Source organism: Solanum dulcamara, chromosome 6, assembly GCF_947179165.1.
Source record: "Solanum dulcamara chromosome 6, daSolDulc1.2, whole genome shotgun sequence".
In the NCBI taxonomy this organism is placed as follows: domain Eukaryota; kingdom Viridiplantae; phylum Streptophyta; class Magnoliopsida; order Solanales; family Solanaceae; genus Solanum; species Solanum dulcamara.
In genome coordinates this window covers 72,825,042-72,840,914 of record NC_077242.1, presented here as the reverse complement: position 1 = coordinate 72,840,914, position 15,873 = coordinate 72,825,042, and positions in this window count along the sequence as shown.

Sequence of the window (15,873 nt, the reverse complement as noted above, 5' to 3'; positions counted from 1 at the left end):
ACGTCCATAATTTGAATGACAAATCTACGAAAAAAATTGGGTATGGAGCAGAGCTATGAAAAGGTAGTAGGGTAAAAGCTGGATTATAATTATTTAATAATAAATATAGACAAAATAAGAAAGAAATTATTAACCCATAACTTCTCTCCTTAAAATGCCTATATCTCCAAGAATTGTGATAGTTTGTCTTTTATTCATTTTCCATATATGAAAAGTTTTGACCTCTGTATAAAAGTTGGGGATTTCATACTATATAACAAAATACATCTAATTAAGTAGAGTCATATATGGAGTAACTTAATACTACCTAATTTGTCACTTTATTTTTATTTTTTCCTTAAATGTCTAAGTTGACCAAATAATTTTTTTTTTGGTAACTAAATATTTTTTTTTACCATAAAAGTTAGATAAACAAATACTATATAATAGCTTCTTCTTAAGTTGATAAACAAAAAAAAACAAAATACAGTATAGTTTGAATGAAAAAAATGGGCAAATTGAATAGTTTATTATTTTCTGTTATACTAGTTATGTTGATCGCATCAACAGGTCAGTTTCTTATGTTTACAAACATTTTGTGTTATATTAAAGATTATTATAATAATTTATTATATTTTACTAACTAATGAAGTATGAAAATGATCATTTAAAGTTACATACAACAATATATCTATTTCATTTCTAGAAAATAGATAAATAATTAACTTATATTTTTTTCTTCATATTTTATTATGTTAGATGATTTTGGATATAGATATGAAAAATTCATATAATGAAATTTGAATTTCAGGTTTGTTCCAAGTAAATGGTTTGAATTGTTGCACTGACAATCATATTGGACAATGCATTCCAGGCAGTGAAGATGATACCAAATGTGATAATATTTGCAAGCAAAATTGTAAGGGAGGCCACTGCAAAATCATCGGCAAAACACCTCCTAATCATTTTTGTCATTGTCTTTGTTAACAAACCTTTAAATCTGTTCTACATAATTTTGTTGCTTTTACAAAAAAAAAAGACATTGTTAAGTTTCAGTATACACATAATTGAAAATTCTATAATAATGTTCAAAAAATATCATCTTTAATTTATTTTTTTCATCGGATTATTATTATTATTCTCTTTGCAACCAACTTCATTTCCAATATTGTGGTAATGGAGAGGGAAATGGTCTCTCTTTTAATATATCATTTTAAAATAGTAATAGTTTAGATTTTGATATTCTCATTTTAGATCGCGATGAAATTTTTTCATGATAAATCAAATTAAGATAAAGTAAATTGATCCCACTTTTTTTTTTATAAGAACACTCATCCATATAAAGACTAACTCGTAACTTCTTTTTCTAAAATGTCTAAATCACCAAGAATGTGATAATTTGTCTATTTTTATTTTATATATGAAAAAGTTTTGACTTCATTAGAATAATGGGGGATTTTATACCATATATATAAAAAATGTATCAAATTCATTTCAAGTCATATATGGAATAACTTAATACAACTTTATTTGTCACTTTATGATTTCTAGTTTTTCCTTAAATGACTAAGTAGACCAAATATATATATTTTTTGGTAACTAAATATTTTTATTACCAAGTAATAAATGAGTACATAAAAAAAAAAATGATCGATGGATATAGATAAATAATTAACTTATATTTTTTTCCTCTAAATTACCTTACCTTATAAGATTTTAGATATATAAGAAATCAAATTATAAATTTCCAGCTCTGAGGTATAAAACCAATAGTACTATTTTTTCGTGGCAATCAATATGGAGGTCAATCAGACAAGGACATGTTAAAGAGAAGAATAGACAGATATATAGGTTGTTAAATTTTTAAATAAGGGATATACTTATATCTTAGACAGTCTCTCATATTGAAAATAGAGGAAAACATGAAGTGTTAAATAAAGCATAACACAAGTTAATATGACACATGTTTTTGGACTCGATGATGATGTAGCCAGGGGATGATTTAGAAGGGGGCGAGGTGTTCACCCGAACGCACTCGACAAAAAATTACATTTTATATATAAAGTTTTCTTTTTTTTAATCTTAGTGCATATATATTTAGAGAGAAAGACTTTGAATCCTCGAAATACAAGACTAGGAGTTGATTCAATAATTTAAGAGGTTCAAAATTTACCTTGAGATTCTAAGTTAAATTCTCAATATGATATCAGAGTTGGATCCTCGTAGTACGATGGTGGATAAATCTCAGTGAATACGCCGAGACCCTATGATGGGGTGCCCATGATAGAGGTCAGGATGATGAGAGCGGACCAAATTATGATTGACTAACAGACTTCTACACTGACAGACTTCTGAAGAAAGAGATGCACATAACATTTTATGCAAATCACACACCGAAATAATATAACAAAAGCTCACTTGATAAGCATATTTTGGGCCAACTTATCTGGGCTAACGACCATAAGTTGGGCTTACTAACCATCTTTTCTCCTTGACAAAAAAAAACAATTTGGCCCATGAGATTATATTCTCTGTTTACGGGGGCGGTCACCATGAATTTTTTTTTATTTTTTTCGGAAGTTGAACTCTGAAAAATATGATTGGCCTTAAAATATAGGAATTCTACTTGAAGTTGAGAAAGTTGAATTCTGGAATGTTCAGGAATTTGAAAAATATTAAAAAGTTGTTTTCAGTTTTTTCACTTCAAATTACTCACAAAATATCAAAAAATAATTTCAATTTAGATTCATGGCCAAAGACAACTTGACCAATATTCAAATATCATTTTTTTGTTTTAAAAATAAAAAATACTTTTTTTTAAATACTCGCAATTTTCATGATTAAACGCCCCTTAAAAGTACTCTCATCCCAAACGCAAATACCAAAAAGGTTATAGGGACAATCTTTAACTTCTTTTTTGTTTAACCATTTAGCATTCGAAATTTACTAATGCAACTTCTATATTCATGCCACATAAGCTTACTAATGGGATAAAATGTTATCTACCAAAAACTTTTCTATTTCAGCAAATCGTGAAGCCAGTATTCGAAGTTTATGAATTTGAAATTTGAATTTTTTGGGTTACAGAAATGTTATCAAAGTTGGAGGACCCCAACTGACATGAAAGATAAACAAATTACTAAGGAAAGCATACTAACACCAATTAATGATATTTTGTATTGTGTTTGAACCTAAAAGTGAATGGTTTGCATGAAGATGGATGTACTTTGTACTTTTATGGAATGAGAAAAGGCTGACCACTTTCCCTATTCCAATTCCATCTCCTCAAGAAATTTCCTACCTATTGTTTTGTCCTTGTCCAAAAATGGTAAATTGTCAAAGATTGGGACAAAACTTTCTAATCTTAAGAAGGACATGATAACATATATTGCATAATTATTACAATAAAAGAGATATTTAATTGTTGTAATAGATTTGTTTTTAGCAATAATATTTATTATTGTCAAACATTCAGTACTAATTGAGTTAGGACCTCATTTGTTTGCACTTTAAAAATGTCTTAATCTTAATAATTAAGTTTTTTTGTTTTAAAGGTCTGAATCTTAATCATTCATATCTAAATCAATTACTGCATTTGTTTTTTTTATTTTACAACCACTTAATGAATTTAAATGATTAAGATTTATAACAAAATTTTAATATCATTAAGATGTTTATTTAATTTTTTTACAAAGATGGTAATTCACCGCTACTCCATTCATTTTCACCCACCACCCACAACCACCATTTCAGTTACAACTACCACAATCGTCAATCACTACCACTTACCATTCCACAACCACTATCCTCGGCCCAACCACAACTATCACAACGCCAATCATCAAAATCATTGCCATCATTTGCAATTATCACCACCAACCATTATTACATCCATTAATCACTATCGATAATTATCATCATTAGTCAACATTATATATTGTTTATCGCCATCATCATTCAACACTGCCATTAGGTATCAAATCACTCCACGATAAATTATCATCTGCCGCCACCACGAACTACAGTTAATCACTACTATCAATCACTATACCATAAGATACAACCCACAACCATCACCACTAGTCAACACCATCCCAATTCCACACACAGAATCACCATCGTTAGTCATCAATCATCATTGACATCAATTGCCATATAAAAAAAATTAAAATATTTTATTAATATAGTATTAGATCAATTTAGTATTTTATTTGAAAATTATATTTATTATTTCTTAGACAAAGAAAACTTTCATATATTCAGATTTTGAGAAAACAAACAGTCTTAACTATTTAGTGTTAATATCTTAATGCAACATCTTAATATTTAGAAGCGTATTGTAATGACCCGTTAGGGAATTTTGAGAACGAGTTCTCCTCCTTTTCATACGAGACTCTTTCCGTAAAATTTTAATAGGTTATTTGGACTATTTGATAACTATGGTTATTTAGTTGAGGGGTAACTTTAGATAACTAATTTAATTGATGGACTAAATTTTTAATTTAGTTAATATCTTATACCACTTTATTTATTAAAATAAGTAATAGGATTTAATTTTTAGTCATGCCACAAACTACTTCTACCCTAAGACGAAGAGAACGGCGTCGATCGAAGCAAACAAGAAAATTTCCAAGTAAAGTTATAACCTCGCCCAATCTTGTATTTGTGAATATGAATAGACTGACATTCTATTACTTTATCATTAGAGTTGTGGCAACAAGAAAGAAAAAGAAAAATAGAATTGGAATATTGAGATGTGGAGACAAAATAATTAAGGGTGATCAGTGGATAATGAGGACGGTGACACTTGATAAAGTAGCCCCTAGAATTATAAATTATTATGTATAGAATAGAATTGTTGAATGTCGTTTTCGTGGTGAAAAGTAATTGGGCACGTAGTCATAGTAAGAGAAATTCTTGATATTTATCACATTTTAATCCAAATTTTAATATATTGAGATAGGTAATTAAATAATAGATGTATTTTATTATATGAATACCATTAGAATTATGTTTTTGGAGGAAGTAAGACTTAACCCTAAGCTTAAAATTTAAGACTATGAGACTTGATATACTAATTGACATCAAAATTAGGAATTTGACTATAGATTTGGGTCTAAGTTAGACATATAGTAATAGGGTGTTGTTCTTTCAGTATTTTATTATGATTATTTATTTGATTAGATTGCATTGATTTGGAAGCCCAACGAAAGGGAAAGGCTCAAGTCCCGGAGTAATAGCTTGTTTATTTGAGGCAAGTGAATTTCTAAACCTCAGTTTAAGCTTGTAGATGCTTGTATTTCTGTGTTATATGCACTGTAGAATAATGAGAATTGGACTGGATTAATGACTGTATGATTGAATTTAAAAATGAAGAAGAGGGTATAAAATAGCGATCTAATGACATGTATTGGTGGAATTGATGTGATGAGATTATGGATTTATTTTGGACATGTGAAATGACTATGTTGATGTGAGATAGGAAAAATTATTGTGTTGTCATGTTATTATCGTGAATCATATGAACCTGAATTGGTTGCATTGATTCTGACATAATGTGTTGAGATTGAAAATAATATGAAATAAAGGGGTCGGGCCACACGCTCCGTGGCAGGTATTATGAAACAAAGGGGTCGGGTCGAACTCTCCGTGGCAGAATATGTATATTGAGGAGACGGGTCACACGCTCCGTGGCAAGTAACATGGACAGAAATGTCCCCCATGGATTCCAGACTGTAATTCAGCGGATGTGTACCGAAAGAACATACATGCATCATCTCATTGCATTGCATCGCATTTTGTTGATATTTGTGAATTTGTGTTTACCACTTATTGCTCTGTATATGTTGAACTTGACTTGATATGATTCACTTGATGAGACTACTAATGAGTATTCGTGGACTATATTATTATTATTGTGTAGAGTGTAGGGTTGGGCTGGTTTTATGCAGGTTGTAGTTAAGGAGGTTCGATTGGGATGACAGGAGTACTTGTATCTATTAAGCTTTGCTTAATTTTAGTTATCCACTTGCTGAATACCGTGTTGTTTGGTACTCACCCCTTGCTTCTACATTTGTGTAGGTTGTGAGCCCGGACCTGCTTGATCTCCTAGTGTTTCCTACCACTTCCGAGGCTATCATCTCGAGTGTTGAGGTAGTTGTTACATCTATCTAGCGGACACCTCTTACTCTTTTAATATGTTTTAGTCCTATTCTAGAGACAAAGACATTGTGACTGTATTTTTCTTTCGTACTTCGTTAATGTATTAGTGGCTTGTACACATGACAACTTGTCTTGGGGGATTTTGAGATTATATATTTGTTTTTGATTAAGTTAAACCTTGTTTTATCTCAATTACTTCCGCATTTACTTTTCGTTGAGTTTTAGGCTTAACTTGTCTCGGTGGGTTGAGATAAGTGACATCACACCCGGATTCGGACCGTGACACATATTCAGATTTAGACCAATAAATGTTAATGCACATCTAAATATTCAGATGTACATTCAGATTCAGACATCTTAATTTTAATGAAAACAAATAAGGCCTTAATGTCATTGAATTCAGAGTCGCTAAATACGTTAGTGACATTTATATTGAGTGTTGATTAAAAATACTCATATTATATTATTGACGCTAAATATAATATAATATAGTATATATATATATATATATATATTATTGGCACTAAATAATACAACGACAAATTATATTATTACGGCTAAATAATTAACACAATATACATGTTCAGTACACATTTGCATATGTGAATAGTTTTTTTGTAGTACTTGTTGCAATGGCTAACTCTCTCACAGCCAACACATTGTTATATCTCCATTTTTCAATTGATAAAATTATCAAGAGATAGTTTTAGTATGATCTGATGATATTATTTTAATTTCAACAAAAAAAAATACGTTCAACTAAATTTATATAGTCGATTTTAACTTATATTAAGATATAGTTATAATTTTTATTTATATTGATTTTTTTTGTGTGTGTTGGGTGGAGTGGGGTGGGCGTGGGGGTGGGGGCATTTGTTTTGTTTTATGTTGAAGAGGTATTGTTTATATGATAAAAGCTATCAATCAAATAATAGAAGTTTAACATGGATCCTATATATAAAGCTTTTTGTAATATTTAAAATGTTTACACATAACAAAAAATAGTACAAATATCTTTAAATTATAAAAGGAACTCCCAGGGGACTGCTCAAGTTGCCTATAAATTATTTTGGGGTCATGCCTACTCGAAATTGCTAAGAGACATCAGACAATACTAAAAAAATAAATATACTTAGATGTCGATTTTTACGTAAAAATTTATTATTTTAACACGAATAAATAATCGAATATGGTGAGAATATACATATCAATTGGTCATATAGCACCAATTTTGGAATTTGACGTAGTATGAGATATCTTTAAAATTCTTGACAGTCTGAAAAGAAAATATGAATCAAGCCATCACTTTCTCTATTTAAAGAAAAAAAAAGAGGGTGCAGGTCAAGTCCGTATCTTTGCGCCATTTATGATTAATGATAATTTTCAACTATATTTGTAAGATCTCGAGATGAGTATATATTGAAGAACACTATTCAGACAAAAATAAAATCAGTTGCTTGTGTGGATGAGGAAGAAACACATGTTTTGGTTTTTGATATATAACTTGAAGTTTGATTTACTTGTTATATGTGATTAGGGTTGTCACAAACGAAAAATGACGAATCTCACAATGAGCATAGCTGGATAAGGATAATCAACTTGTCTACCTAATATACATAAAATAAAAAAGAATATTGTTGAGATATATATTAGCACAATTATTAAATTATTTATGGAAAATGTATAATAATAGACCTATTGAAACGAAAGTCAAAGGTGAGTCTCATAGGTGGACGCATCGAATCGAAATAAGATCTCAGATTGATATCTTGATACATTGATTTACCATAATAATAAATAGAGTCAATGTGATTCCGCCATGGGAAGAGTTGCTTCCTTCTTGCTTGAGGGGGGGGGGGGGGGGTGATTCCGTCTGATCTGCTGCCCGTGACGTGAGTGATCCTTAACCTTCTCCTCCTCCTCCTCCCGAGATGAAGGAATGCCTGATAATCCTTCAGGAGCTGGTATGTCCTTTCAATTATAGTTTGAAGAACGCCGATCAGAAAAAGCACTCCTATACTGCCTGGTGATGATTAGACAATTTGTGTCTAGTGGAGAGCTTTGTCATCTCAAAGAATAAGCGGATCTTCCCTTGCATGTGAAACTTAACCTTTTCTACTTGGAAAAGGTATCATTGATATGACTAGCAATGCTACTTGCTTAAGATATTGCCTAATCTCGGTTCATGCAATAATGATAATAAAAATAAAAATAATGATAAAAAATACTAAGCGATATTCTCCATCTGCCCAAGTCTTGAGAACTCTCAATGGATTGGTTTTCGAGAGTCGAGGTGGAAGTAGATGGGACATCTGTGTTAGGTAGGCCCAGGAATCACTGATTAGTCAGGACATAATTATTAGATATTTATATTAGTGAAGTATAGCAAAAAAACTCAAAACTTAGTCGAGACAAGCAAGTAATTGGTTAGGATACCGTGATTGCATGAACTGATGATTGATAATTTTCTTAAAAAAGGAAATGAAGGATTGCTCAGTTGGTTAAGCACCTCCACCCACGACCGATAGGTCCTGGGTTCGAGTCACACTGGAGGGGAAGTGTGGAAACACTATAAATCCTCCAAAATGGAGTAAAAAAAAAAGAAAAAACAAACAAACTAGCTACTAAAAACATAAAAATTAGTGACCGTTCAATTTTGAAGTTAGGTAGAAAAAATTATAGTTGTCTTATTTAGCGAAAAGTAGAATATGACGACTCGTAGTTTATTAATTTTTTTCTTAGATAGTAATAAAAATATTGAAGTAAATTGTGGCTTATAATAAAAGGATGAAGGGATAAAGACAAAGAATATTCATGATATTCAGAAAAATTTATGCTCTTATATTCAACTCGATATTTTATCCACGTATCATAAACTTGCTTGAAGTGTTTTTTTTCCCTAAAGCCCACTTCAATAACATGTACTCCGTTAAAGATAAAGATTCTCAGCTTTTTCATACACATTAATAAGGCATAACTTTTTTATCATAAGTATAGTAAACTAAAAGATTGTATTTTTTAATAATAAGCTATTTAGCAATAGATTAATAACGAATTTTGTATTTGGTCTAAATAGATATAATTTTTTGTAGTGGTTATGCCCTTCTTTCTTTTACCATGATTTTTTCTCTATTATGGCCCCAACTTATGTCATACTTAAACTTCTCATATTTTATATTAATTTTACAAATGACCTTTGGAGTTGAGAAAAAAACACAGATGGTTATATAAGGAATATAAAATTTATCAAAGCAAATCTACCCCAAAAAGACAAACATAAAATAATCTAGAGAACTTTTTTTTTTAAAAAAAAATCCTTTAAGCTTTAACTTTTCTTCCACCTTTAAGGATTCCAGGGATCTAATCGAATATTCATCGAATGAATATTCTAAGACATTGTATTAATAAATTATTTATTTTTATATTTTTAATAAAAAATATTTAAATTTATATATTATTATAGATTTTTAAATATATAAAATTTTATAAAAATTCACTTATTCAATAAATTAATAAAAATATAAATACTAGCTATTCTTTAATATAATTTTCAAAAAATAGTAAGGGCAATTACTTTACATCGAGCATGAGTCTTTTCCTGTAAAATTTAAAATTATGAGTCTTTCTAAATGTAAAATATAAACTTATGACTTAAGATTATTTTTTTAAAATCTTGATTTCGTTTTAATGTTAGTATCACTTTTAGTCCTTTTAAAATCTAAATTTTGTTTTCAGTTTAAAATATGAAGAAGTAAATATACGAAAAAGCTAAAGAAAGTTAAACATACTATTATATATACATAAAAATAATTTAATCATATATATATACAGTTTAATTTTTTGACGAAAGAAATTTTGAATAAACCCCATTCCTATCAATCAATCATATCCAAACAACTATGAGACAGTGATCTTCTCTTTAAATATGTAACGACCCGCTATTAGGTCATTTTGAGAACTAAAACTTTTTATTTTATAAAAGACTTATTCCGTTAATTTTTAATGGGTATTTGAACTATTCGATAACTATGGTTATTTAGTTGAGGGATAACTTTAGATATTTAATTTAATTGATGGGCTAGATTTATACTTTATTTAATATCATATACCACTTATCTCATATTTATTAAAATAAAATAGAATAGGATTTAATATTTATTTATCAACTGCTACGCATAACTGAAAAGAAAAAAGAGAAGACGAGAACGTACCTGCGGACGACAGAAGCAGCCGCAAACTGCTTCAGGTAACCGCCGAAATTGATGTAATGTTATAAAGGTTATATTAGTTATTGTTGAGTTGAGTTGAGGAGAAAAAGAATGAAAATTTCAACAAATTCTAATTATAAATTGGTCACTGTTTTGTTTGGGGTTTTGGGAGGGGACAAGTTTTAGTTTCCACTATTAGGAATGATTGTGGCAATTATTAGGTGTAACTAATAAGATTTGGGTAAGGAAAAAGAATTTAAAAAGAAAAGAGAAGGCATTCACATTGGCTTGTAGTAACGTGCACAGTATGCATGTGGATTTGATTTTGTATAATTTATTTGATTATCATATTTTAATTCAAGTTTTAATATATTGAGATGGGTGTAATTAAATATTAGGTGTATTGTATTATATGAATATCATTAAATTTATGATATTGAAGGAATTGAGATTTAATCATTGCTTAAGATTTAGGAATATGAGACTTGAGATATTAGTTGGTATCAAACTCTAGGAATTTGATTATAGATTTGGATGAGTTATTGAGTCTACGCTAGATATATAGTAATATGGGTGTCTACAGACTCGTGTGCTTATGAATATTATATATTTTATAGATTGGAAATGTTATGAGACATCGAAGAAAGAAAAGATATTGGTGTATTAACTTGCTTGACTTCGGTTCTTCGGTTGAGGTAGGTTATGGTTTTATTCTATATCATAGATAGACTCTTAATAGTGGTTGATAGTCATTGAGTAATGTGTGAAGTTTACTATGTATTTAATTGGTGTGGTTTTGATGGTTGATATGTTGTTGTGATTGGTCTGAAATTTCAAGACCGTGGAATCCATAAGCTTGAACTTGACCTATCAAAAATGGTGTCTTGAATAAAGAAGGCTTGATGAAATATTATTAATGAAGTGGAATGTGATAACAAAGAATGATAAATTAATTATATTTGGATTGGGTGTCACGTTCCGACACGATATTATTGGATCGGATGTCACATTCCGACACGGTATATTGGATCGGGTGTCACTATCTGACACGATATTCTTAAATCGGGTGTCACGTTTCGACACGGTAATATTAAAGAAAAACATATAAAAACGACTTAATACTATCCAATCTCAAATAACTCATTCCCCAAAAGACATTGGTGTGGAGGCTTGGGTCCTCATGTATACTTTTGATATTGTTGACTGATTGTGTAATGGTTCATTGTGTTGTTACTTGATCTTGAGCTTGTTGGTTGCCAAATATTAAGTGTTATGGTTGATTTCCCGCTATTACTTTATGCATATTGATTTCTATTTTGAGTCGGCCGATGATACTTACTCAGTACATGTTGTTCTGTACTGATCCCTACTTGTATTTTTCTTTGTTTTACTTTGTGGAGTGCAGCGAGTGTTCCATCGACTTCGACTCGACCTAAGCTGTAGCCAGTGTCCAGCACATCAGGTTTCAAGGTGAGCTATTCCTTTCAGCTCGTGTTGGATTCTCTCGAGCATGGCATGATGTCTTTAGTTTTCAGACATATTAAGTTATTTATTTATTCTTGTGTTTGATATTTTCAGACTTAGTATTTTAGAATTAGATGTCTTTAAAGTGATAACTTTCAGATTTTGGGAATGATATGTAATAGACCCTAGTGAATTGTTATTTCTTACTTTCGTAAGTTGGGCTTCCGTATTATTATCGAATTTTATAAATTGAACAGCTAATATAAGTTGGGGTTGTATCATTGGTTCTCCCACCTAGGAGGTTAAGTGTGGGTGTCACTCATGGCCCATTTTGGATCGTGATAAAATACAATTATATACACCTTTTCTTTTGATGACATGGTTCATAGTTGGGGTATGACAATAATTGAATCATATATCACCGATAATGATTATGGTGGAGTGATAAGTATTTCTTTATTCTTAATCAGAGGTCTCGAATTCGAATTCCCTTGGGTACAGAGTCGCCTTTGTTAGGAAGCACTTTATTCCTCGAACTTCTCGACGTGAATCTTAATTTAATCGAATTTTAATGTAGATAATCGGACACTAGATGAGAAATAAAAAAGAATCATATATCACAACTAAAACACTAAAACAACAACTGATGATTTATTAATTAATTGGAGTATCATTCAATCTTTTATGTTCTTTTTTATACTTGAATAATTATAAGTGAAGCCTGAAATTTTAATTATAATCCTTTTAATTTATTGAGTTTTGAATAAATTAATAACTCATCGAATTTTTAATTTATTGAGTTTTGAATAAATTAATAACTCGTTCATAAATAAATATTTTCTGTTTTTCTTTTTTTTTTTAAAAAAATTGAAATAAAATGTCGGCTTTTTTCCAAAATAAAATGCATGTTCAAACATAACTTTAGATATTACTCAATTCATGTAATCCAAACACGTAAGTATACATACTAAATAAATTATTAAATATAAATATAAAATTCTAAATCCGTAAATTTAATACAAAGTCAAAACTATATGTGCAAAGCTAATAAGCGAAACTTCCCCATTAAGGAAATTTCCATCTTTTTATCACAAAACTGCAAATAAGAAACTTCCCTCCTCATATATAACACATAATTTGTTCCTTTTTAATTTTTATTATAAAGATTTTAAGATAAGAAGTGTACAATTGATACAAGAAGATGCTAAATTTTCAAAAATAAGCACTTTTAGTCATCAATATCGATAATTTTGAATTTTATTTCATATGTTTTCTAATGTAATTAAGAGTCGAATCGTTATATTAAATTTGCATTGTTATTCCATATTTGATAATAATATAAATTTTAAAAATTATACAATAGATCCTTGTGATCGGATTCTTCCCTGCGCATAGCGCGAGCTTTAGTGCACCAAACTGCCCTTTTTTTAAAATTATCAAATATGCATATTTCATACATAAAGGAACAAAACACATACATTTTAGTTAATTGGAGATTAAAGTCTTATTTGTTTGCACTTAATGGAGATGTAAAATCTGAATGTTTTGGACCTTAGGTCATTAAGAGTATTTATTTACATTAAGATTTAAGCATTTTATTTGATCTAAATGTAGTCTTAATCATTTAAATCTGAAACAAAGTCATAATATTATTAAGAGATGTTTTTAGATGGATAGTTTTCACCCGTACTCTATACACAACCATCAGCTATCACCACTAAACACATGCCATTACAATTACCACCACCATTACCGTCACCAACTACCGACTACCTTTGCTATCACAAGTTCACAACCACCATCTCTATCGACCACTACCTACCATTTTCATCATTATAATATATCCATTCTTACTATCATCATTCTCATCAATCCTCCACCACCTCCACCACCATCGTTGTAACTAATCCATATTACCATTCACCTCCACCATCACAATTAGCACCCCACCACCTACACCTAACACGTCATCACAGTCAAGACCAGGGGCAGAGCCACCTTGAGTTTAGGGGGTTCATCCGAACCCCCTTTGGTGGAAAAATATACTATTTATACATTGTTAAAATATTTTTTATGTGTATATATATTAGATGTCGAACCCCTTCGTCTAGTTTGTCTGTCTACTCTTCAGACTTTAAACCCTCTTAATGAACATTCTGGTTCCGCCACTGGTTAAGACAACCAACTACTAACATTGACTAGTTGCACCATCACCACCACCACTATCACGCTAGTCACTATCTGTAACACCCCAATTTTTTTCGCCAAGACTCGAACCATTCTTCATGTGCGTGTAGGATCAAAATCAGTGACTTTTAGTTGTATATATGAGTTAGGATCAATTCCTAAGTATTTAAAATATATTAGATGTGTTTTAGGGTCATAAGGGATCCCTAACACCAAGCCGAGTCCAAAGAATTTCTATCGACTAAGTTTTCTGATGAGTCTGTATAAGGGTCCACTTCAAACGATCATATCTACTAAAATATAATGAATTGGGTATCCCATGATCTATTAAATTAAAGTTCTTTGAGTCTTCTTTCCAACGCCACTAAGTTTGTCTCATTTGGAGTTCAGAGTAAAAATTTATGACCATTTTACTGAAGACGCTCTATCCTGGCAGAAGTCCACGATGGATCCGCGACGCGGAGAGGACACAGACTCCACTGCCTAAGACGAACAACGCCCCCTTTATTTTTAGGGTATTTTTGTACTATAACCTTTTGGAGAGTTATTCTAATGTCCCTAAACTTGTAGAAATTAGTTTTCCTCGTTAAAAAACCTCTCAATCACTTCTAAACATCAACGCTCAAGAATTTTCAAGAAAGCATCAAGTTAGGGTTCTTTTCCAAGATTCTTCAATAAGGTAACTCCTTCATAGATTTCAAGCTTTCCAAACCAAACTTCTTCATCTATTCATGAATCGCTAAGAGAAATCTTAAATCCTAACCATCGGGTTTTCAAAAAAACAAGTCAAAGAATTTCAAGAAAGGGTCCCTTGATTGTTCTTCTTCAAGTTAAGATTTTTCATCAAGATTTATGGAGATTTTAAGATATGTAAGTCTAACCTAAAATATGGATTGAGTTCTTCTATATGCCCATAGATGTGTTGGATAGAAATTGTGAAAGACTTGAACCCTCCATGAACGTTTTCTTGAATTTTTCTAAAACCCTAGAATACCTTTATATACTATTAATTGATTGATGATCTTCATGACTTGAATTATTGAACAAATTACTTTTCATATGATACTTCATAAACTGTAGCCATATATATATATATATATATATATATATATATATATATATATTGATTATAAATGATTATGTATATGTATTGCTTGAAATAAAAATCATGATTTGGGATAGCTATGAATGTGAATGGCATAAAATAGAAACATAACTTATTGTTGTTATACAAGTATATCTAACTACTCTTGAAAGATGTGATTGAGACTAATTGGATAGTATGATTTGTTGAAATGTTTAATTGTGATAAAATTGATAAATTGATAGGGGTCCACATGAGACTTGTCGATATGATTAGATTGAACTGATTGGATAGAGTTTTATGAGTATTGAGTCTTGGGAGGAGTATCGAGCATTGAATTGGGTAAGAGTAAGTAATAACTCGAACCTAATAACTACGTCTCCAAACATAGGAGAGGATTAGACAGTTAAAGTCGAATGTTTCCCAAATTACTGTCCTGACATGATAGGACTTGATTGATTATGGATCCATGATTGTTGATTCGTTCCTACCCTAGCAAGGTATGAACGGACGTGGCAACAACGTCGGCTTGTTGTACTATCACAGGCTCATAAGTGATGGTTGTCGGATACAAGAAACTCCTATATAGGTCTTGATAGTATTCTGAGTCGGATTGGAATGGATTGGATTGGATTGGATTGTATATGATTGGTCTTATCTAAATCATATTCTTGTTTAGACTTAGGACATCTTAATTGAATTATTTCTTCTCCTGAGTTGACTGATTCTACCCTGATGCATGTTTCACTCTGCCATTTTACATACTCGTACATTCCACGTACTGACGCC